Source organism: Nothobranchius furzeri, chromosome 2, assembly GCF_043380555.1.
Source record: "Nothobranchius furzeri strain GRZ-AD chromosome 2, NfurGRZ-RIMD1, whole genome shotgun sequence".
In the NCBI taxonomy this organism is placed as follows: Eukaryota; Metazoa; Chordata; class Actinopteri; order Cyprinodontiformes; family Nothobranchiidae; genus Nothobranchius; species Nothobranchius furzeri.
This window is the reverse complement of record NC_091742.1, coordinates 53,661,283-53,681,414: the sequence shown is the minus strand read 5'-3', so window position 1 is coordinate 53,681,414 and position 20,132 is coordinate 53,661,283. Positions and strand designations below refer to the sequence as shown.

Below are 20,132 nucleotides of genomic sequence, written 5' to 3'. Positions count from 1 at the left end.
TTGCTCCGGAACGAAATCTTAATGACAATCTTTAGTTAGATCCCTGAATTGCAAGTAAGTCACAGATAGATGAGTTGGATTTTCTCTATTGCAACTTGGGAAGTAAAATGTGAACGTATTGAAGAAGAAACGCTCTTTTAAAACCTGATTGCCCCAGGGAATGGGCTTTTTGACATTTCTGTGTTAACCTTTTGATGCATGAATTATGAAATCTTCAACCATGATTTTTTTTTAACAATTTTTTGATTCATCTTTAGGTGTGAATGAAACAAATTTCAACAAATATTTTTTGTAAAAATGTATAATTTACAAATAATTTATTACATGTCCACCTCATTGAACAGCGTGCAATCTGAACATGAAATATGTTGGCTTGGCTTACCAAAGTCCAAATGGAGGTGCTCAAATGCAATAAAGTCTTCAACAGCTGTGCTTAATAGCAAAAATAAATAAATAACAATTTTGAGTACCTGTCCACTTGAGTGACTATTATGCATAAAAGGGTTAAGGAAAAGTGCAATATGCTGTTGTAACTGTTTGAGGTCTGTAAGGTGTTGTTCCTCAGAAGGGCGAGTGCGTAACAGCACCCTCTGCTGGCTCAAAAGACAAGGACAAAAGCTTACAGCACCTGGTATTCCCAGGCGGTCTCCCATCCAAGTACTAACCAGGCCCAACCCTGTTTAGCTTCCGAGATCAGACGAGATCGGGCGTGTTCAGGGTGGTATGGCCGTAAGCGAAGGCTTGTCCTTCCGTCCTCCGTTTTATGGGTGCAGAGACAGTTGTGCCCTTGGCTGCCATTGAATGGAATGCTGCAATTTGAGGCCTTTCCAGTAAACCGCCCTCATCCCCAGTTTGAGCTGTGTCTGGCCGGGCTCCGTGGGCGAAAGCGGAGAGGGGAGCTTGTGTAGTGACACAGTAGAATAGGTTCATGCGCTTTAATCCAAATTTGTTCACATCGCAGACGTCAGAAAGTACAAACGATATTATTTAACATTTGGATGTACAAAAAGGCCACCTTCACCTCAGTTGAGAGAAGTACCTCGTTTTTCCTTTGTCCCTCCTATGAGTGGTGGGCCCATGGAAAGTGGGACCCACGCCCCCCTGTTCGGGCTGCGTCTGGCCGGGCTCTGTGGGTGAAATCCTTGCAAACAGGTGCCGGCCGGCTGGCGCCCGATTTTTCTTAGTTTGTGAGTTCAGCTTTTCTTGTGTTTGGCAGCAATAAATTGCAATGTGTTTCTCCAACAACCTATTTGGGTCTTTGTGGAAAAGACCTATTGGTGCATTTTGATGCCATTCCAGTAAAAGGCCCACATTTCTTTTAGCTGGTAGCGTAGCGGCAAAGACTTGCGACATGCCATCATGGCCGCAGGCTGCAGAGCCTTGCTCCGGAACGAAATCTTAATGACAATCTTTAGTTAGATCCCTGAATTGCAAGTAAGTCACAGATAGATGAGTTGGATTTTCTCTATTGCAACTTGGGAAGTAAAATGTGAACGTATTGAAGAAGAAACGCTCTTTTAAAACCTGATTGCCCCAGGGAATGGGCTTTTTGACATTTCTGTGTTAACCTTTTGATGCATGAATTATGAAATCTTCAACCATGATTTTTTTTTAACAATTTTTTGATTCATCTTTAGGTGTGAATGAAACAAATTTCAACAAATATTTTTTGTAAAAATGTATAATTTACAAATAATTTATTACATGTCCACCTCATTGAACAGCGTGCAATCTGAACATGAAATATGTTGGCTTGGCTTACCAAAGTCCAAATGGAGGTGCTCAAATGCAATAAAGTCTTCAACAGCTGTGCTTAATAGCAAAAATAAATAAATAACAATTTTGAGTACCTGTCCACTTGAGTGACTATTATGCATAAAAGGGTTAAGGAAAAGTGCAATATGCTGTTGTAACTGTTTGAGGTCTGTAAGGTGTTGTTCCTCAGAAGGGCGAGTGCGTAACAGCACCCTCTGCTGGCTCAAAAGACAAGGACAAAAGCTTACAGCACCTGGTATTCCCAGGCGGTCTCCCATCCAAGTACTAACCAGGCCCGACCCTGCTTAGCTTCCGAGATCAGACGAGATCGGGCGTGTTCAGGGTGGTATGGCCGTAAGCGAAGGCTTGTCCTTCCGTCCTCCGTTTTATGGGTGCAGAGACAGTTGTGCCCTTGGCTGCCATTGAATGGAATGCTGCAATTTGAGGCCTTTCCAGTAAACCGCCCTCATCCCCAGTTTGAGCTGTGTCTGGCCGGGCTCCGTGGGCGAAAGCGGGGAGTGGAGCTTGTGTGGTGACACAGTAGAATAGGTTCATGCGCTTTAATCCAAATTTGTTCACATCGCAGACGTCAGAAAGTACAAACGATATTATTTAACATTTGGATGTACAAAAAGGCCACCTTCACCTCAGTTGAGAGAAGTACCTCGTTTTTCCTTTGTCCCTCCTATGAGTGGTGGGCCCATGGAAAGTGGGACCCACGCCCCCCTGTTCGAGCTGCGTCTGGCCGGGCTCTGTGGGTGAAATCCTTGCAAACAGGTGCCGGCCGGCTGGCGCCCGATTTTTCTTAGTTTGTGAGTTCAGCTTTTCTTGTGTTTGGCAGCAATAAATTGCAATGTGTTTCTCCAACAACCTATTTGGGTCTTTGTGGAAAAGACCTATTGGTGCATTTTGATGCCATTCCAGTAAAAGGCCCACATTTCTTTTAGCTGGTAGCGTAGCGGCAAAGACTTGCGACGTGCCATCATGGCCGCAGGCTGCAGAGCCTTGCTCCGGAACGAAATCTTAATGACAATCTTTAGTTAGATCCCTGAATTGCAAGTAAGTCACAGATAGATGAGTTGGATTTTCTCTATTGCAACTTGGGAAGTAAAATGTGAACGTATTGAAGAAGAAACGCTCTTTTAAAACCTGATTGCCCCAGGGAATGGGCTTTTTGACATTTCTGTGTTAACCTTTTGATGCATGAATTATGAAATCTTCAACCATGATTTTTTTTTTTAACAATTTTTTGATTCATCTTTAGGTGTGAATGAAACAAATTTCAACAAATATTTTTTGTAAAAATGTATAATTTACAAATAATTTATTACATGTCCACCTCAGTGAACAGCGTGCAATCTGAACATGAAATATGTTGGCTTGGCTTACCAAAGTCCAAATGGAGGTGCTCAAATGCAATAAAGTCTTCAACAGCTGTGCTTAATAGCAAAAATAAATAAATAACAATTTTGAGTACCTGTCCACTTGAGTGACTATTATGCATGAAAGGGTTAAGGAAAAGTGCAATATGCTGTTGTAACTGTTTGAGGTCTGTAAGGTGTTGTTCCTCAGAAGGGCGAGTGCGTAACAGCACCCTCTGCTGGCTCAAAAGACAAGGACAAAAGCTTACAGCACCTGGTATTCCCAGGCGGTCTCCCATCCAAGTACTAACCAGGCCCGACCCTGCTTAGCTTCCGAGATCAGACGAGATCGGGCGTGTTCAGGGTGGTATGGCCGTAAGCGAAGGCTTATCCTTCCGTCCTCCGTTTTATGGGTGCAGAGACAGTTGTGCCCTTGGCTGCCATTGAATGGAATGCTGCAATTTGAGGCCTTTCCAGTAAACCGCCCTCATCCCCAGTTTGAGCTGTGTCTGGCCGGGCTCCGTGGGCGAAAGCGGAGAGGGGAGCTTGTGTAGTGACACAGTAGAATAGGTTCATGCGCTTTAATCCAAATTTGTTCACATCGCAGACGTCAGAAAGTACAAACGATATTATTTAACATTTGGATGTACAAAAAGGCCACCTTCACCTCAGTTGAGAGAAGTACCTCGTTTTTCCTTTGTCCCTCCTATGAGTGGTGGGCCCATGGAAAGTGGGACCCACGCCCCCCTGTTCGGGCTGCGTCTGGCCGGGCTCTGTGGGTGAAATCCTTGCAAACAGGTGCCGGCCGGCTGGCGCCCGATTTTTCTTAGTTTGTGAGTTCAGCTTTTCTTGTGTTTGGCAGCAATAAATTGCAATGTGTTTCTCCAACAACCTATTTGGGTCTTTGTGGAAAAGACCTATTGGTGCATTTTGATGCCATTCCAGTAAAAGGCCCACATTTCTTTTAGCTGGTAGCGTAGCGGCAAAGACTTGCGACGTGCCATCATGGCCGCAGGCTGCAGAGCCTTGCTCCGGAACAAAATCTTAATGACAATCTTTAGTTAGATCCCTGAATTGCAAGTAAGTCACAGATAGATGAGTTGGATTTTCTCTATTGCAACTTGGGAAGTAAAATGTGAACGTATTGAAGAAGAAACGCTCTTTTAAAACCTGATTGCCCCAGGGAATGGGCTTTTTGACATTTCTGTGTTAACCCTTTGATGCATGAATTATGAAATCTTCAACCATGATTTTTTTTAACAATTTTTTGATTCATCTTTAGGTGTGAATGAAACAAATTTCAACAAATATTTTTTGTAAAAATGTATAATTTACAAATAATTTCTTACATGTCCACCTCAGTGAACAGCGTGCAATCTGAACATGAAATATGTTGGCTTGGCTTACCAAAGTCCAAATGGAGGTGCTCAAATGCAATAAAGTCTTCAACAGCTGTGCTTAATAGCAAAAATAAATAAATAACAATTTTGAGTACCTGTCCACTTGAGTGACTATTATGCATGAAAGGGTTAAGGAAAAGTGCAATATGCTGTTGTAACTGTTTGAGGTCTGTAAGGTGTTGTTCCTCAGAAGGGCGAGTGCGTAACAGCACCCTCTGCTGGCTCAAAAGACAAGGACAAAAGCTTACAGCACCTGGTATTCCCAGGCGGTCTCCCATCCAAGTACTAACCAAGCCCGACCCTGCTTAGCTTCCGAGTTTAGACGAGATCGGGCGTGTTCAGGGTGGTATGGCCGTAAGCAAAGGCTTGTCCTTCCGTCCTCCGTTTTATGGGTGCAGAGACAGTTGTGCCCTTGGCTGCCATTGAATGGAATGCTGCAATTTGAGGCCTTTCCAGTAAACCGCCCTCATCCCCAGTTTGAGCTGTGTCTGGCCGGGCTCCGTGGGCGAAAGCGGAGAGGGGAGCTTGTGTAGTGACACAGTAGAATAGGTTCATGCGCTTTAATCCAAATTTGTTCACATCGCAGACGTCAGAAAGTACAAACGATATTATTTAACATTTGGATGTACAAAAAGGCCACCTTCACCTCAGTTGAGAGAAGTACCTCGTTTTTCCTTTGTCCCTCCTATGAGTGGTGGGCCCATGGAAAGTGGGACCCACGCCCCCCTGTTCGGGCTGCGTCTGGCCGGGCTCTGTGGGTGAAATCCTTGCAAACAGGTGCCGGCCGGCTGGCGCCCGATTTTTCTTAGTTTGTGAGTTCAGCTTTTCTTGTGTTTGGCAGCAATAAATTGCAATGTGTTTCTCCAACAACCTATTTGGGTCTTTGTGGAAAAGACCTATTGGTGCATTTTGATGCCATTCCAGTAAAAGGCCCACATTTCTTTTAGCTGGTAGCGTAGCGGCAAAGACTTGCGACGTGCCATCATGGCCGCAGGCTGCAGAGCCTTGCTCCGGAACGAAATCTTAATGACAATCTTTAGTTAGATCCCTGAATTGCAAGTAAGTCACAGATAGATGAGTTGGATTTTCTCTATTGCAACTTGGGAAGTAAAATGTGAACGTATTGAAGAAGAAACGCTCTTTTAAAACCTGATTGCCCCAGGGAATGGGCTTTTTGACATTTCAGTGTTAACCTTTTGATGCATGAATTATGAAATCTTCAACCATGATTTTTTTTTAACAATTTTTTGATTCATCTTTAGGTGTGAATGAAACAAATTTCAACAAATATTTTTTGTAAAAATGTATAATTTACAAATAATTTATTACATGTCCACCTCAGTGAACAGCGTGCAATCTGAACATGAAATATGTTGGCTTGGCTTACCAAAGTCCAAATGGAGGTGCTCAAATGCAATAAAGTCTTCAACAGCTGTGCTTAATAGCAAAAATAAATAAATAACAATTTTGAGTACCTGTCCACTTGAGTGACTATTATGCATGAAAGGGTTAAGGAAAAGTGCAATATGCTGTTGTAACTGTTTGAGGTCTGTAAGGTGTTGTTCCTCAGAAGGGCGAGTGCGTAACAGCACCCTCTGCTGGCTCAAAAGACAAGGACAAAAGCTTACAGCACCTGGTATTCCCAGGCGGTCTCCTATCCACATACTAACCAGACCCGACCCTGCTTAGCTTCCGAGATCAGACGAGATCGGGCGTGTTCAGGGTGGTATGGCCGTAAGCGAAGGCTTGTCCTTCCGTCCTCCGTTTTATGGGTGCAGAGACAGTTGTGCCCTTGGCTGCCATTGAATGGAATGCTGCAATTTGAGGCCTTTCCAGTAAACCGCCCTCATCCCCAGTTTGAGCTGTGTCTGGCCGGGCTCCGTGGGCGAAAGCGGAGAGGGGAGCTTGTGTAGTGACACAGTAGAATAGGTTCATGCGCTTTAATCCAAATTTGTTCACATCGCAGACGTCAGAAAGTACAAACGATGTTATTTAACATTTGGATGTACAAAAAGGCCACCTTCACCTCAGTTGAGAGAAGTACCTCGTTTTTCCTTTGTCCCTCCTATGAGTGGTGGGCCCATGGAAAGTGGGACCCACGCCCCCCTGTTCGGGCTGCGTCTGGCCGGGCTCTGTGGGTGAAATCCTTGCAAACAGGTGCCGGCCGGCTGGCGCCCGATTTTTCTTAGTTTGTGAGTTCAGCTTTTCTTGTGTTTGGCAGCAATAAATTGCAATGTGTTTCTCCAACAACCTATTTGGGTCTTTGTGGAAAAGACCTATTGGTGCATTTTGATGCCATTCCAGTAAAAGGCCCACAATTCTTTTAGCTGGTAGCGTAGCGGCAAAGACTTGCGACGTGCCATCATGGCCGCAGGCTGCAGAGCCTTGCTCCGGAACGAAATCTTAATGACAATCTTTAGTTAGATCCCTGAATTGCAAGTAAGTCACAGATAGATGAGTTGGATTTTCTCTATTGCAACTTGGGAAGTGAAATGTGAACGTATTGAAGAAGAAACGCTCTTTTAAAACCTGATTGCCCCAGGGAATGGGCTTTTTGACATTTCTGTGTTAACCTTTTGATGCATGAATTATGAAATCTTCAACCATGATTTTTTTTTAACAATTTTTTGATTCATCTTTAGGTGTGAATGAAACAAATTTCAACAAATATTTTTTGTAAAAATGTATAATTTACAAATAATTTATTACATGTCCACCTCAGTGAACAGCGTGCAATCTGAACATGAAATATGTTGGCTTGGCTTACCAAAGTCCAAATGGAGGTGCTCAAATGCAATAAAGTCTTCAACAGCTGTGCTTAATAGCAAAAATAAATAAATAACAATTTTGAGTACCTGTCCACTTGAGTGACTATTATGCATGAAAGGGTTAAGGAAAAGTGCAATATGCTGTTGTAACTGTTTGAGGTCTGTAAGGTGTTGTTCCTCAGAAGGGCGAGTGCGTAACAGCACCCTCTGCTGGCTCAAAAGACAAGGACAAAAGCTTACAGCACCTGGTATTCCCAGGCGGTCTCCCATCCAAGTACTAACCAGGCCCGACCCTGCTTAGCTTCCGAGATCAGACGAGATCGGGCGTGTTCAGGGTGGTATGGCCGTAAGCGAAGGCTTGTCCTTCCGTCCTCCGTTTTATGGGTGCAGAGACAGTTGTGCCCTTGGCTGCCATTGAATGGAATGCTGCAATTTGAGGCCTTTCCAGTAAACCGCCCTCATCCCCAGTTTGAGCTGTGTCTGGCCGGGCTCCGTGGGCGAAAGCGGAGAGGGGAGCTTGTGTAGTGACACAGCAGAATAGGTTCATGCGCTTTAATCCAAATTTGTTCACATCGCAGACGTCAGAAAGTACAAACGATATTATTTAACATTTGGATGTACAAAAAGGCCACCTTCACCTCAGTTGAGAGAAGTACCTCGTTTTTCCTTTGTCCCTCCTATGAGTGGTGGGCCCATGGAAAGTGGGACCCACGCCCCCCTGTTCGGGCTGCGTCTGGCCGGGCTCTGTGGGTGAAATCCTTGCAAGCAGGTGCCGGCCGGCTGGCGCCCGATTTTTCTTAGTTTGTGAGTTCAGCTTTTCTTGTGTTTGGCAGCAATAAATTGCAATGTGTTTCTCCAACAACCTATTTGGGTCTTTGTGGAAAAGACCTATTGGTGCATTTTGATGCCATTCCAGTAAAAGGCCCACATTTCTTTTAGCTGGTAGCGTAGCGGCAAAGACTTGCGACGTGCCATCATGGCCGCAGGCTGCAGAGCCTTGCTCCGGAACGAAATCTTAATGACAATCTTTAGTTAGATCCCTGAATTGCAAGTAAGTCACAGATAGATGAGTTGGATTTTCTCTATTGCAACTTGGGAAGTAAAATGTGAACGTATTGAAGAAGAAACGCTCTTTTAAAACCTGATTGCCCCAGGGAATGGGCTTTTTGACATTTCTGTGTTAACCCTTTGATGCATGAATTATGAAATCTTCAACCATGATTTTTTTTAACAATTTTTTGATTCATCTTTAGGTGTGAATGAAACAAATTTCAACAAATATTTTTTGTAAAAATGTATAATTTACAAATAATTTATTACATGTCCACCTCAGTGAACAGCGTGCAATCTGAACATGAAATATGTTGGCTTGGCTTACCAAAGTCCAAATGGAGGTGCTCAAATGCAATAAAGTCTTCAACAGCTGTGCTTAATAGCAAAAATAAATAAATAACAATTTTGAGTACCTGTCCACTTGAGTGACTATTATGCATGAAAGGGTTAAGGAAAAGTGCAATATGCTGTTGTAACTGTTTGAGGTCTGTAAGGTGTTGTTCCTCAGAAGGGCGAGTGCGTAACAGCACCCTCTGCTGGCTCAAAAGACAAGGACAAATGCTTACAGCACCTGGTATTCCCAGGCGGTCTCCCATCCAAGTACTAACCAGGCCCGACCCTGCTTAGCTTCCGAGATCAGACGAGATCGGGCGTGTTCAGGGTGGTATGGCCGTAAGCGAAGGCATGTCCTTCCGTCCTCCGTTTTATGGGTGCAGAGACAGTTGTGCCCTTGGCTGCCATTGAATGGAATGCTGCAATTTGAGGCCTTTCCAGTAAACCGCCCTCATCCCCAGTTTGAGCTGTGTCTGGCCGGGCTCCGTGGGCGAAAGCGGAGAGGGGAGCTTGTGTAGTGACACAGTAGAATAGGTTCATGCGCTTTAATCCAAATTTGTTCACATCGCAGACGTCAGAAAGTACAAACGATATTATTTAACATTTGGATGTACAAAAAGGCCACCTTCACCTCAGTTGAGAGAAGTACCTCGTTTTTCCTTTGTCCCTCCTATGAGTGGTGGGCCCATGGAAAGTGGGACCCACGCCCCCCTGTTCGGGCTGCGTCTGGCCGGGCTCTGTGGGTGAAATCCTTGCAAACAGGTGCCGGCCGGCTGGCGCCCGATTTTTCTTAGTTTGTGAGTTCAGCTTTTCTTGTGTTTGGCAGCAATAAATTGCAATGTGTTTCTCCAACAACCTATTTGGGTCTTTGTGGAAAAGACCTATTGGTGCATTTTGATGCCATTCCAGTAAAAGGCCCACATTTCTTTTAGCTGGTAGCGTAGCGGCAAAGACTTGCGACGTGCCATCATGGCCGCAGGCTGCAGAGCCTTGCTCCGGAACAAAATCTTACTGACAATCTTTAGTTAGATCCCTGAATTGCAAGTAAGTCACAGATAGATGAGTTGGATTTTCTCTATTGCAACTTGGGAAGTAAAATGTGAACGTATTGAAGAAGAAACGCTCTTTTAAAACCTGATTGCCCCAGGGAATGGGCTTTTTGACATTTCTGTGTTAACCCTTTGATGCATGAATTATGAAATCTTCAACCATGATTTTTTTTAACAATTTTTTGATTCATCTTTAGGTGTGAATGAAACAAATTTCAACAAATATTTTTTGTAAAAATGTATAATTTACAAATAATTTATTACATGTCCACCTCAGTGAACAGCGTGCAATCTGAACATGAAATATGTTGGCTTGGCTTACCAAAGTCCAAATGGAGGTGCTCAAATGCAATAAAGTCTTCAACAGCTGTGCTTAATAGCAAAAATAAATAAATAACAATTTTGAGTACCTGTCCACTTGAGTGACTATTATGCATGAAAGGGTTAAGGAAAAGTGCAATATGCTGTTGTAACTGTTTGAGGTCTGTAAGGTGTTGTTCCTCAGAAGGGCGAGTGCGTAACAGCACCCTCTGCTGGCTCAAAAGACAAGGACAAAAGCTTACAGCACCTGGTATTCCCAGGCGGTCTCCCATCCAAGTACTAACCAGGCCCGACCCTGCTTAGCTTCCGAGATCAGACGAGATCGGGCGTGTTCAGGGTGGTATGGCCGTAAGCGAAGGCTTGTCCTTCCGTCCTCCGTTTTATGGGTGCAGAGACAGTTGTGCCCTTGGCTGCCATTGAATGGAATGCTGCAATTTGAGGCCTTTCCAGTAAACCGCCCTCATCCCCAGTTTGAGCTGTGTCTGGCCGGGCTCCGTGGGCGAAAGCGGAGAGGGGAGCTTGTGTAGTGACACAGTAGAATAGGTTCATGCGCTTTAATCCAAATTTGTTCACATCGCAGACGTCAGAAAGTACAAACGATATTATTTAACATTTGGATGTACAAAAAGGCCACCTTCACCTCAGTTGAGAGAAGTACCTCGTTTTTCCTTTGTCCCTCCTATGAGTGGTGGGCCCATGGAAAGTGGGACCCACGCCCCCCTGTTCGGGCTGCGTCTGGCCGGGCTCTGTGGGTGAAATCCTTGCAAACAGGTGCCGGCCGGCTGGCGCCCGATTTTTCTTAGTTTGTGAGTTCAGCTTTTCTTGTGTTTGGCAGCAATAAATTGCAATGTGTTTCTCCAACAACCTATTTGGGTCTTTGTGGAAAAGACCTATTGGTGCATTTTGATGCCATTCCAGTAAAAGGCCCACATTTCTTTTAGCTGGTAGCGTAGCGGCAAAGACTTGCGACGTGCCATCATGGCCGCAGGCTGCAGAGCCTTGCTCCGGAACAAAATCTTACTGACAATCTTTAGTTAGATCCCTGAATTGCAAGTAAGTCACAGATAGATGAGTTGGATTTTCTCTATTGCAACTTGGGAAGTAAAATGTGAACGTATTGAAGAAGAAACGCTCTTTTAAAACCTGATTGCCCCAGGGAATGGGCTTTTTGACATTTCTGTGTTAACCCTTTGATGCATGAATTATGAAATCTTCAACCATGATTTTTTTTAACAATTTTTTGATTCATCTTTAGGTGTGAATGAAACAAATTTCAACAAATATTTTTTGTAAAAATGTATAATTTACAAATAATTTATTACATGTCCACCTCAGTGAACAGCGTGCAATCTGAACATGAAATATGTTGGCTTGGCTTACCAAAGTCCAAATGGAGGTGCTCAAATGCAATAAAGTCTTCAACAGCTGTGCTTAATAGCAAAAATAAATAAATAACAATTTTGAGTACCTGTCCACTTGAGTGACTATTATGCATGAAAGGGTTAAGGAAAAGTGCAATATGCTGTTGTAACTGTTTGAGGTCTGTAAGGTGTTGTTCCTCAGAAGGGCGAGTGCGTAACAGCACCCTCTGCTGGCTCAAAAGACAAGGACAAAAGCTTACAGCACCTGGTATTCCCAGGCGGTCTCCCATCCAAGTACTAACCAGGCCCGACCCTGCTTAGCTTCCGAGATCAGACGAGATCGGGTGTGTTCAGGGTGGTATGGCCGTAAGCGAAGGCTTGTCCTTCCGTCCTCCCTTTTATGGGTGCAGAGACAGTTGTGCCCTTGGCTGCCATTGAATGGAATGCTGCAATTTGAGGCCTTTCCAGTAAACCGCCCTCATCCCCAGTTTGAGCTGTGTCTGGCCGGGCTCCGTGGGCGAAAGCGGGGAGTGGAGCTTGTGTGGTGACACAGTAGAATAGGTTCATGCGCTTTAATCCAAATTTGTTCACATCGCAGACGTCAGAAAGTACAAACGATATTATTTAACATTTGGATGTACAAAAAGGCCACCTTCACCTCAGTTGAGAGAAGTACCTCGTTTTTCCTTTGTCCCTCCTATGAGTGGTGGGCCCATGGAAAGTGGGACCCACGCCCACCTGTTCGGGCTGCGTCTGGCCGGGCTCTGTGGGTGAAATCCTTGCAAACAGGTGCCGGCCGGCTGGCGCCCGATTTTTCTTAGTTTGTGAGTTCAGCTTTTCTTGTGTTTGGCAGCAATAAATTGCAATGTGTTTCTCCAACAACCTATTTGGGTCTTTGTGGAAAAGACCTATTGGTGCATTTTGATGCCATTCCAGTAAAAGGCCCACATTTCTTTTAGCTGGTAGCGTAGCGGCAAAGACTTGCGACGTGCCATCATGGCCGCAGGCTGCAGAGCCTTGCTCCGGAACGAAATCTTAATGACAATCTTTAGTTAGATCCCTGAATTGCAAGTAAGTCACAGATAGATGAGTTGGATTTTCTCTATTGCAACTTGGGAAGTGAAATGTGAACGTATTGAAGAAGAAACGCTCTTTTAAAACCTGATTGCCCCAGGGAATGGGCTTTTTGACATTTCTGTGTTAACCTTTTGATGCATGAATTATGAAATCTTCAACCATGATTTTTTTTTTTAACAATTTTTTGATTCATCTTTAGGTGTGAATGAAACAAATTTCAACAAATATTTTTTGTAAAAATGTATAATTTACAAATAATTTATTACATGTCCACCTCAGTGAACAGCGTGCAATCTGAACATGAAATATGTTGGCTTGGCTTACCAAAGTCCAAATGGAGGTGCTCAAATGCAATAAAGTCTTCAACAGCTGTGCTTAATAGCAAAAATAAATAAATAACAATTTTGAGTACCTGTCCACTTGAGTGACTATTATGCATGAAAGGGTTAAGGAAAAGTGCAATATGCTGTTGTAACTGTTTGAGGTCTGTAAGGTGTTGTTCCTCAGAAGGGCGAGTGCATAACAGCACCCTCTGCTGGCTCAAAAGACAAGGACAAAAGCTTACAGCACCTGGTATTCCCAGGCGGTCTCCCATCCAAGTACTAACCAGGCCCGACCCTGCTTAGCAGCCGAGATCAGACGAGATCGGGCGTGTTCAGGGTGGTATGGCCGTAAGCGAAGGCTTGTCCTTCCGTCCTCCGTTTTATGGGTGCAGAGACAGTTGTGCCCTTGGCTGCCATTGAATGGAATGCTGCAATTTGAGGCCTTTCCAGTAAACCGCCCTCATCCCCAGTTTGAGCTGTGTCTGGCCGGGCTCCGTGGGCGAAAGCGGAGAGGGGAGCTTGTGTAGTGACACAGTAGAATAGGTTCATGCGCTTTAATCCAAATTTGTTCACATCGCAGACGTCAGAAAGTACAAACGATATTATTTAACATTTGGATGTACAAAAAGGCCACCTTCAGTTGAGAGAAGTACCTCGTTTTTCCTTTGTCCCTCCTATGAGTGGTGGGCCCATGGAAAGTGGGACCCACGCCCCCCTGTTCGGGCTGCGTCTGGCCGGGCTCTGTGGGTGAAATCCTTGCAAACAGGTGCCGGCCGGCTGGCGCCCGATTTTTCTTAGTTTGTGAGTTCAGCTTTTCTTGTGTTTGGCAGCAATAAATTGCAATGTGTTTCTCCAACAACCTATTTGGGTCTTTGTGGAAAAGACCTATTGGTGCATTTTGATGCCATTCCAGTAAAAGGCCCACATTTCTTTTAGCTGGTAGCGTAGCGGCAAAGACTTGCGACGTGCCATCATGGCCGCAGGCTGCAGAGCCTTGCTCCGGAACGAAATCTTAATGACAATCTTTAGTTAGATCCCTGAATTGCAAGTAAGTCACAGATAGATGAGTTGGATTTTCTCTATTGCAACTTGGGAAGTGAAATGTGAACGTATTGAAGAAGAAACGCTCTTTTAAAACCTGATTGCCCCAGGGAATGGGCTTTTTGACATTTCTGTGTTAACCTTTTGATGCATGAATTATGAAATCTTCAACCATGATTTTTTTTTAACAATTTTTTGATTCATCTTTAGGTGTGAATGAAACAAATTTCAACAAATATTTTTTGTAAAAATGTATAATTTACAAATAATTTATTACATGTCCACCTCAGTGAACAGTGTGCAATCTGAACATGAAATATGTTGGCTTGGCTTACCAAAGTCCAAATGGAGGTGCTCAAATGCAATAAAGTCTTCAACAGCTGTGCTTAATAGCAAAAATAAATAAATAACAATTTTGAGTACCTGTCCACTTGAGTGACTATTATGCATGAAAGGGTTAAGGAAAAGTGCAATATGCTGTTGTAACTGTTTGAGGTCTGTAAGGTGTTGTTCCTCAGAAGGGCGAGTGCGTAACAGCACCCTCTGCTGGCTCAAAAGACAAGGACAAAAGCTTACAGCACCTGGTATTCCCAGGCGGTCTCCCATCCAAGTACTAACCAGGCCCGACCCTGCTTAGCTTCCGAGATCAGACGAGATCGGGCGTGTTCAGGGTGGTATGGCCGTAAGCGAAGGCTTGTCCTTCCGTCCTCCGTTTTATGGGTGCAGAGACAGTTGTGCCCTTGGCTGCCATTGAATGGAATGCTGCAATTTGAGGCCTTTCCAGTAAACCGCCCTCATCCCCAGTTTGAGCTGTGTCTGGCCGGGCTCCGTGGGCGAAAGCGGGGAGTGGAGCTTGTGTGGTGACACAGTAGAATAGGTTCATGCGCTTTAATCCAAATTTGTTCACATCGCAGACGTCAGAAAGTACAAACGATATTATTTAACATTTGGATGTACAAAAAGGCCACCTTCACCTCAGTTGAGAGAAGTACCTCGTTTTTCCTTTGTCCCTCCTATGAGTGGTGGGCCCATGGAAAGTGGGACCCACGCCCCCCTGTTCGGGCTGCGTCTGGCCGGGCTCTGTGGGTGAAATCCTTGCAAACAGGTGCCGGCCGGCTGGCGCCCGATTTTTCTTAGTTTGTGAGTTCAGCTTTTCTTGTGTTTGGCAGCAATAAATTGCAATGTGTTTCTCCAACAACCTATTTGGGTCTTTGTGGAAAAGACCTATTGGTGCATTTTGATGCCATTCCAGTAAAAGGCCCACATTTCTTTTAGCTGGTAGCGTAGCGGCAAAGACTTGCGACGTGCCATCATGGCCGCAGGCTGCAGAGCCTTGCTCCGGAACGAAATCTTAATGACAATCTTTAGTTAGATCCCTGAATTGCAAGTAAGTCACAGATAGATGAGTTGGATTTTCTCTATTGCAACTTGGGAAGTAAAATGTGAACGTATTGAAGAAGAAACGCTCTTTTAAAACCTGATTGCCCCAGGGAATGGGCTTTTTGACATTTCTGTGTTAACCTTTTGATGCATGAATTATGAAATCTTCAACCATGATTTTTTTTTTAACAATTTTTTGATTCATCTTTAGGTGTGAATGAAACAAATTTCAACAAATATTTTTTGTAAAAATGTATAATTTACAAATAATTTATTACATGTCCACCTCAGTGAACAGCGTGCAATCTGAACATGAAATATGTTGGCTTGGCTTACCAAAGTCCAAATGGAGGTGCTCAAATGCAATAAAGTCTTCAACAGCTGTGCTTAATAGCAAAAATAAATAAATAACAATTTTGAGTACCTGTCCACTTGAGTGACTATTATGCATGAAAGGGTTAAGGAAAAGTGCAATATGCTGTTGTAACTGTTTGAGGTCTGTAAGGTGTTGTTCCTCAGAAGGGCGAGTGCGTAACAGCACCGTCTGCTGGCTCAAAAGACAAGGACAAAAGGTTACAGCACCTGGTATTCCCAGGCGGTCTCCCATCCAAGTACTAACCAAGCCCGACCCTGCTTAGCTTCCGAGATCAGACGAGATCGGGCGTGTTCAGGGTGGTATGGCCGTAAGCGAAGGCTTGTCCTTCCGTCCTCCGTTTTATGGGTGCAGAGACAGTTGTGCCCTTGGCTTCCATTGAATGGAATGCTGCAATTTGAGGCCTTTCCAGTAAACCGCCCTCATCCCCAGTTTGAGCTGTGTCTGGCCGGGCTCCGTGGGCGAAAGCGGAGAGGGGAGCTTGTGTAGTGACACAGTAGAATAGGTTCATGTGCTTTAATCCAAATTTGTTCACATCGCAGACGTCAGAAAGTACAAACGATATTATTTAACATTTGGATGTACAAAAAGGCCACCTTCACCTCAGTTGAGAGAAGTACCTCGTTTTTCCTTTGTCCCTCCTATGAGTGGTGGGCCCATGGAAAGTGGGACCCACGCCCCCCTGTTTGGGCTGCGTCTGGCCGGGCTCTGTGGGTGAAATCCTTGCAAACAGGTGCCGGCCGGCTGGCGCCCGATTTTTCTTAGTTTGTGAGTTCAGCTTTTCTTGTGTTTGGCAGCAATAAATTGCAATGTGTTTCTCCAACAACCTATTTGGGTCTTTGTGGAAAAGACCTATTGGTGCATTTTGATGCCATTCCAGTAAAAGGCCCACATTTCTTTTAGCTGGTAGCGTAGCGGCAAAGACTTGCGACGTGCCATCATGGCCGCAGGCTGCAGAGCCTTGCTCCGGAACGAAATCTTAATGACAATCTTTAGTTAGATCCCTGAATTGCAAGTAAGTCACAGATAGATGAGTTGGATTTTCTCTATTGCAACTTGGGAAGTAAAATGTGAACGTATTGAAGAAGAAACGCTCTTTTAAAACCTGATTGCCCCAGGGAATGGGCTTTTTGACATTTCTGTGTTAACCTTTTGATGCATGAATTATGAAATCTTCATCCATGATTTTTTTTAACAATTTTTTGATTCATCTTTAGGTGTGAATGAAACAAATTTCAACAAATATTTTTTGTAAAAATGTATAATTTACAAATAATTTATTACATGTCCACCTCAGTGAACAGCGTGCAATCTGAACATGAAATATGTTGGCTTGGCTTACCAAAGTCCAAATGGAGGTGCTCAAATGCAATAAAGTCTTCAACAGCTGTGCTTAATAGCAAAAATAAATAAATAACAATTTTGAGTACCTGTCCACTTGAGTGACTATTATGCATGAAAGGGTTAAGGAAAAGTGCAATATGCTGTTGTAACTGTTTGAGGTCTGTAAGGTGTTGTTCCTCAGAAGGGCGAGTGCGTAACAGCACCCTCTGCTGGCTCAAAAGACAAGGACAAAAGCTTACAGCACCTGGTATTCCCAGGCGGTCTCCCATCCAAGTACTAACCAGGCCCGACCCTGCTTAGCTTCCGAGATCAGACGAGATCGGGCATGTTCAGGGTGGTATGGCCGTAAGCGAAGGCTTGTCCTTCCGTCCTCCGTTTTATGGGTGCAGAGACAGTTGTGCCCTTGGCTGCCATTGAATGGAATGCTGCAATTTGAGGCCTTTCCAGTAAACTGCCCTCATCCCCAGTTTGAGCTGTGTCTGGCCGGGCTCCGTGGGCGAAAGCGGGGAGGGGAGCTTGTGTAGTGACACAGTAGAATAGGTTCATGCGCTTTAATCCAAATTTGTTCACATCGCAGACGTCAGAAAGTACAAACGATATTATTTAACATTTGGATGTACAAAAAGGCCACCTTCACCTCAGTTGAGAGAAGTACCTCGTCTTTCCTTTGTCCCTCCTATGAGTGGTGGGCCCATGGAAAGTGGGACCCACGCCCCCCTGTTCGGGCTGCGTCTGGCCGGGCTCTGTGGGTGAAATCCTTGCAAACAGGTGCCGGCCGGCTGGCGCCCGATTTTTCTTAGTTTGTGAGTTCAGCTTTTCTTGTGTTTGGCAGCAATAAATTGCAATGTGTTTCTCCAACAACCTATTTGGGTCTTTGTGGAAAAGACCTATTGGTGCATTTTGATGCCATTCCAGTAAAAGGCCCACATTTCTTTTAGCTGGTAGCGTAACGGCAAAGACTTGCGACGTGCCATCATGGCCGCAGGCTGCAGAGCCTTGCTCCGGAACGAAATCTTAATGACAATCTTTAGTTAGATCCCTGAATTGCAAGTAAGTCACAGATAGATGAGTTGGATTTTCTCTATTGCAACTTGGGAAGTAAAATGTGAACGTATTGAAGAAGAAACGCTCTTTTAAAACCTGATTGCCCCAGGGAATGGGCTTTTTGACATTTCTGTGTTAACCCTTTGATGCATGAATTATGAAATCTTCAACCATGATTTTTTTTAACAATTTTTTGATTCATCTTTAGGTGTGAATGAAACAAATTTCAACAAATATTTTTTGTAAAAATGTATAATTTACAAATAATTTATTACATGTCCACCTCAGTGAACAGCGTGCAATCTGAACATGAAATATGTTGGCTTGGCTTACCAAAGTCCAAATGGAGGTGCTCAAATGCAATAAAGTCTTCAACAGCTGTGCTTAATAGCAAAAATAAATAAATAACAATTTTGAGTACCTGTCCACTTGAGTGACTATTATGCATGAAAGGGTTAAGGAAAAGTGCAATATGCTGTTGTAACTGTTTGAGGTCTGTAAGGTGTTGTTCCTCAGAAGGGCGAGTGCGTAACAGCACCCTCTGCTGGCTCAAAAGACAAGGACAAAAGCTTACAGCACCTGGTATTCCCAGGCGGTCTCCCATCCAAGTACTAACCAGGCCCGACCCTGCTTCGCTTCCGAGATCAGACGAGATCGGGCGTGTTCAGGGTGGTATGGCCGTAAGCGAAGGCTTGTCCTTCCGTCCTCCGTTTTATGGGTGCAGAGACAGTTGTGCCCTTGGCTGCCATTGAATGGAATGCTGCAATTTGAGGCCTTTCCAGTAAACCGCCCTCATCCCCAGTTTGAGCTGTGTCTGGCCGGGCTCCGTGGGCGAAAGCGGGGAGGGGAGCTTGTGTAGTGACACAGTAGAATAGGTTCATGCGCTTTAATCCAAATTTGTTCACATCGCAGACGTCAGAAAGTACAAACGATATTATTTAACATTTGGATGTACAAAAAGGCCACCTTCACCTCAGTTGAGAGAAGTACCTCGTCTTTCCTTTGTCCCTCCTATGAGTGGTGGGCCCATGGAAAGTGGGACCCACGCCCCCCTGTTCGGGCTGCGTCTGGCCGGGCTCTGTGGGTGAAATCCTTGCAAACAGGTGCCGGCCGGCTGGCGCCCGATTTTTCTTAGTTTGTGAGTTCAGCTTTTCTTGTGTTTGGCAGCAATAAATTGCAATGTGTTTCTCCAACAACCTATTTGGGTCTTTGTGGAAAAGACCTATTGGTGCATTTTGATGCCATTCCAGTAAAAGGCCCACATTTCTTTTAGCTGGTAGCGTAACGGCAAAGACTTGCGACGTGCCATCATGGGCGCAGGCTGCAGAGCCTTGCTCCGGAACGAAATCTTAATGACAATCTTTAGTTAGATCCTTGAATTGCAAGTAAGTCACAGATAGATGAGTTGGATTTTCTCTATTGCAACTTGGGAAGTAAAATGTGAACGTATTGAAGAAGAAACGCTCTTTTAAAACCTGATTGCCCCAGGGAATGGGCTTTTTGACATTTCTGTGTTAACCCTTTGATGCATGAATTATGAAATCTTCAACCATGATTTTTTTTAACAATTTTTTGATTCATCTTTAGGTGTGAATGAAACAAATTTCAACAAATATTTTTTGTAAAAATGTATAATTTACAAATAATTTATTACATGTCCACCTCAGTGAACAGCGTGCAATCTGAACATGAAATATGTTGGCTTGGCTTACCAAAGTCCAAATGGAGGTGCTCAAATGCAATACAGTCTTCAACAGCTGTGCTTAATAGCAAAAATAAATAAATAACAATTTTGAGTACCTGTCCACTTGAGTGACTATTATGCATGAAAGGGTTAAGGAAAAGTGCAATATGCTGTTGTAACTGTTTGAGGTCTGTAAGGTGTTGTTCCTCAGAAGGGCGAGTGCGTAACAGCACCCTCTGCTGGCTCAAAAGACAAGGACAAAAGCTTACAGCACCTGGTATTCCCAGGCGGTCTCCCATCCAAGTACTAACCAGGCCCGACCCTGCTTAGCTTCCGAGATCAGACGAGATCGGGCGTGTTCAGGGTGGTATGGCCGTAAGCAAAGGCTTGTCCTTCCGTCCTCCGTTTTATGGGTGCAGAGACAGTTGTGCCCTTGGCTGCCATTGAATGGAATGCTGCAATTTG

The 20,132-nt window shown here is 44.3% G+C and overlaps 15 non-coding genes across 15 annotated transcripts; all 15 read right to left on the bottom strand.

Annotated features, from left to right (window-relative positions):
• Nucleotides 1-616: 616 nt before the first annotated feature.
• On the bottom strand, nt 617-735 carry LOC139067910 (5S ribosomal RNA). The gene has a single exon (XR_011519713.1). It is a non-coding gene; the product is annotated as a 5S ribosomal RNA (ribosomal RNA).
• A 1,261-nt stretch (nt 736-1,996) lies between these two features.
• On the bottom strand, nt 1,997-2,115 carry LOC139066426 (5S ribosomal RNA). The gene has a single exon (XR_011519323.1). It is a non-coding gene; the product is annotated as a 5S ribosomal RNA (ribosomal RNA).
• A 1,263-nt stretch (nt 2,116-3,378) lies between these two features.
• Nucleotides 3,379-3,497, bottom strand: LOC139066418 (5S ribosomal RNA). The gene has a single exon (XR_011519312.1). It is a non-coding gene; the product is annotated as a 5S ribosomal RNA (ribosomal RNA).
• A 1,260-nt stretch (nt 3,498-4,757) lies between these two features.
• Nucleotides 4,758-4,876, bottom strand: LOC139068267 (5S ribosomal RNA). Its single transcript, XR_011519866.1, has one exon. It is a non-coding gene; the product is annotated as a 5S ribosomal RNA (ribosomal RNA).
• A 1,261-nt stretch (nt 4,877-6,137) lies between these two features.
• On the bottom strand, nt 6,138-6,256 carry LOC139068345 (5S ribosomal RNA). The gene has a single exon (XR_011519944.1). It is a non-coding gene; the product is annotated as a 5S ribosomal RNA (ribosomal RNA).
• A 1,261-nt stretch (nt 6,257-7,517) lies between these two features.
• Nucleotides 7,518-7,636, bottom strand: LOC139066411 (5S ribosomal RNA). Its single transcript, XR_011519302.1, has one exon. It is a non-coding gene; the product is annotated as a 5S ribosomal RNA (ribosomal RNA).
• Nucleotides 7,637-8,896: 1,260 nt separating this feature from the next.
• On the bottom strand, nt 8,897-9,015 carry LOC139067953 (5S ribosomal RNA). The gene has a single exon (XR_011519717.1). It is a non-coding gene; the product is annotated as a 5S ribosomal RNA (ribosomal RNA).
• A 1,260-nt stretch (nt 9,016-10,275) lies between these two features.
• On the bottom strand, nt 10,276-10,394 carry LOC139068443 (5S ribosomal RNA). Its single transcript, XR_011520041.1, has one exon. It is a non-coding gene; the product is annotated as a 5S ribosomal RNA (ribosomal RNA).
• Nucleotides 10,395-11,654: 1,260 nt separating this feature from the next.
• Nucleotides 11,655-11,773, bottom strand: LOC139066405 (5S ribosomal RNA). Its single transcript, XR_011519296.1, has one exon. It is a non-coding gene; the product is annotated as a 5S ribosomal RNA (ribosomal RNA).
• Nucleotides 11,774-13,036: 1,263 nt separating this feature from the next.
• On the bottom strand, nt 13,037-13,155 carry LOC139068248 (5S ribosomal RNA). Its single transcript, XR_011519847.1, has one exon. It is a non-coding gene; the product is annotated as a 5S ribosomal RNA (ribosomal RNA).
• A 1,256-nt stretch (nt 13,156-14,411) lies between these two features.
• Nucleotides 14,412-14,530, bottom strand: LOC139068432 (5S ribosomal RNA). The gene has a single exon (XR_011520030.1). It is a non-coding gene; the product is annotated as a 5S ribosomal RNA (ribosomal RNA).
• Nucleotides 14,531-15,792: 1,262 nt separating this feature from the next.
• LOC139068274 (5S ribosomal RNA) lies at nt 15,793-15,911 on the bottom strand. Its single transcript, XR_011519873.1, has one exon. It is a non-coding gene; the product is annotated as a 5S ribosomal RNA (ribosomal RNA).
• Nucleotides 15,912-17,171: 1,260 nt separating this feature from the next.
• Nucleotides 17,172-17,290, bottom strand: LOC139068078 (5S ribosomal RNA). The gene has a single exon (XR_011519732.1). It is a non-coding gene; the product is annotated as a 5S ribosomal RNA (ribosomal RNA).
• A 1,260-nt stretch (nt 17,291-18,550) lies between these two features.
• On the bottom strand, nt 18,551-18,669 carry LOC139068029 (5S ribosomal RNA). Its single transcript, XR_011519726.1, has one exon. It is a non-coding gene; the product is annotated as a 5S ribosomal RNA (ribosomal RNA).
• A 1,260-nt stretch (nt 18,670-19,929) lies between these two features.
• LOC139068421 (5S ribosomal RNA) lies at nt 19,930-20,048 on the bottom strand. Its single transcript, XR_011520019.1, has one exon. It is a non-coding gene; the product is annotated as a 5S ribosomal RNA (ribosomal RNA).
• Nucleotides 20,049-20,132: the final 84 nt, after the last annotated feature.